The following is a 2,374-nucleotide window of genomic DNA, read 5'->3' as shown; positions in this document are numbered from 1 at the left end:
GATATCTGGACTCATAGATATGTTGTAAAGTCTTATGATCTATGCACCCCTCCATTAGCTGACTCGAGGTGAGAAGAATCTGCTTGACAGCCTGCAACACCTCAGTCAACCTCTTTTTGTGGTCTAAAAATCAAAAGCTACTGAAAAACTAATCAACCAAATTGTCCCAATCTCCAGTATGTTTCCTTATTTCTTCTTGTACATACCAAGATTTTGGAAAGGTTCTCAGGGTGTGTATAAAACCATGCACCCATAACTCCTTTGGAACTCCTTCCCAATTCCATCTCTCCTTACAATTTTGTAAATGTTGTCGAGGATTAGAGTCCCCCCTGTATTTGACGAAATCTTGAGCGTACTCCCCCACTTGTCTGAATCTTACTTCCATGGCTATTTTGATCTTCTCCCATTCTCGGAGGTAGTTGCGGTGAACTCCCCACCATATTGGTGGTGTCGCTTGTAATGCGACATTTAGTAGAGGTACTTTATGTTCTTCAATAACCGTTGCATCAATCTTGTTGATAAATGAATTTACTGAATCTATACCATTAAAGATAGGGAAATCTCGTACCTCAGTGCATTTCCAATTGATCCAACATATTGTGGCGCAACATCTAGTGTTGATTTCATATCCACCCCACTGCCAATTATCCCCATTTCCATTGGCAGGGGTGGGTCCCTATCACCTTCCAGACCCACTTTGGTTGTGGTCGTCTTTGCCCTTCCCACTGAACTTCCTTCCATACTTTCTCCCTCTTCCGGATCTCTTAACACCACTCCTGCTTGGTGCAATTCCTTTTGTCGCCTTTTAATCGCCTGCATGGCCCTTAGCCATTTCTACACTATCTGTGCTCTCCTTTGCACTCTTAGATCCCTGGCCTTTCAAAATTCATCTGCATCCATCCTCGTGACATTCTCATAGTTCCCCGCTCAGTAGAATCCTTCCCTTTAGGTCCTTCCCCCAGTACTAGGTGTTTACATTGTCATGCTTGGGTTTTGGAACACCAACAAGCCCTCTTCCACCATTAAAACCTTAATCCACAGGGTAACCTCTTTCTGTAGCTTCCCTTGCAACCCCGATCAGAACACAACTTCAACTTTCAAAAAATATTGATGACTTTCTACTACAAATTCAATAATATACCCTTCCACCGTGGTCTGTACCCAGAAATCTACCACTCTCGTCAGATTTGTATCAAGGCGATGTAGCATAGGGAGATCTGCTTGAGTCCAGGCACGACGAGATGGGTTTTTTCAATTGGACTTTCCTTTCACTTGCAATGTCTACAACCAGTTGTAAAGTTCTTCTAGGAACTTGCACCAGAATATCTCGTATTGATCACTAGCCGGCTTCGAATATAGGATTTATTCTCCAATAGTTCATCAACGGAGTTGAGCTTGCTGAGAAACAAACTAGTCCACTTTCTCATTCCACCAGTTTGGCAGTTCTTTCTTAAAGATCCTCTATACCATATTCCAAACCCCCTTTTCAAATTTCAGGTCTTGGCAACAGAACCATTTGTTGGCACATAAATAGCAACAAGTTCGAGACCCCGAGTTTGGGCATAAGGGCCAACAAGGCTCCGTTGTATTCTAGCACAACGCCATCATTTTCACCTTACCCAGAATGGGTAAGGAGTCTCACCTGAAGCATGTCGCGACCTTAGTTAGATGGGGGTTGAGATCTAGTATCAAGGAGAATCATATTAGAGAATCGAGAACAGAGAACACTGAATCATTCTATAAGGAAGTCTAATCACAACAAGCCATATATACTATAATAGAGAGACTACTTAAAATATGAGCATACATAAAAATCTTAAAGAACCAAAATAACATGCAACTAACACACAATGGTCCCAATAGCAGTCTTCATCATTTAACTGAGTGGTGAATACCTTACATCAGGCTCAGGGCCTCTTTCTCAACATAACAATACACAAGTTTATGGACTGATAGATACAAAGCAGTCTCATAGCTCCGCAACAACAATGGTAACAACATCAATAACAAAAACAACCATTTGTGGTTCTCCTTTCTGCCTTTTGACTCATCTCTGCGTGACAACCTGAACTGCCAGTTCCTTCTCACGATCTTCGCCTTCTCCCTTGCTCAGATTTCCTTGCTCTTTTCTTGCCTAGTTGTATCTGATCCTTCCCGCCATCCCTCTACAACTGCTACTCTTTTGCGATTTCCTTCCTTTTTTCAGGTTGTTATTCCCGCAACTCTCCAATTTATTTCTAGTAATGTCAACATTTCAACAAATTCATGTAAGAAATATCATTAACATTTCAAAAATAAATAAATAATGTTTTATGACTAATAGATGATTATTATCCTTCTTGGTTTGGAGCTGCTGCGCCTGAAGTCGCCTCGT

The sequence above is a fragment of the Pinus tabuliformis genome, chromosome 8 (assembly GCF_031772625.1).
Source record: "Pinus tabuliformis cultivar Carrire ecotype Pingquan chromosome 8, CPIR1, whole genome shotgun sequence".
NCBI classification, from domain to species: domain Eukaryota; kingdom Viridiplantae; phylum Streptophyta; class Pinopsida; order Pinales; family Pinaceae; genus Pinus; species Pinus tabuliformis.
This window is presented reverse-complemented; position numbering follows the sequence as displayed.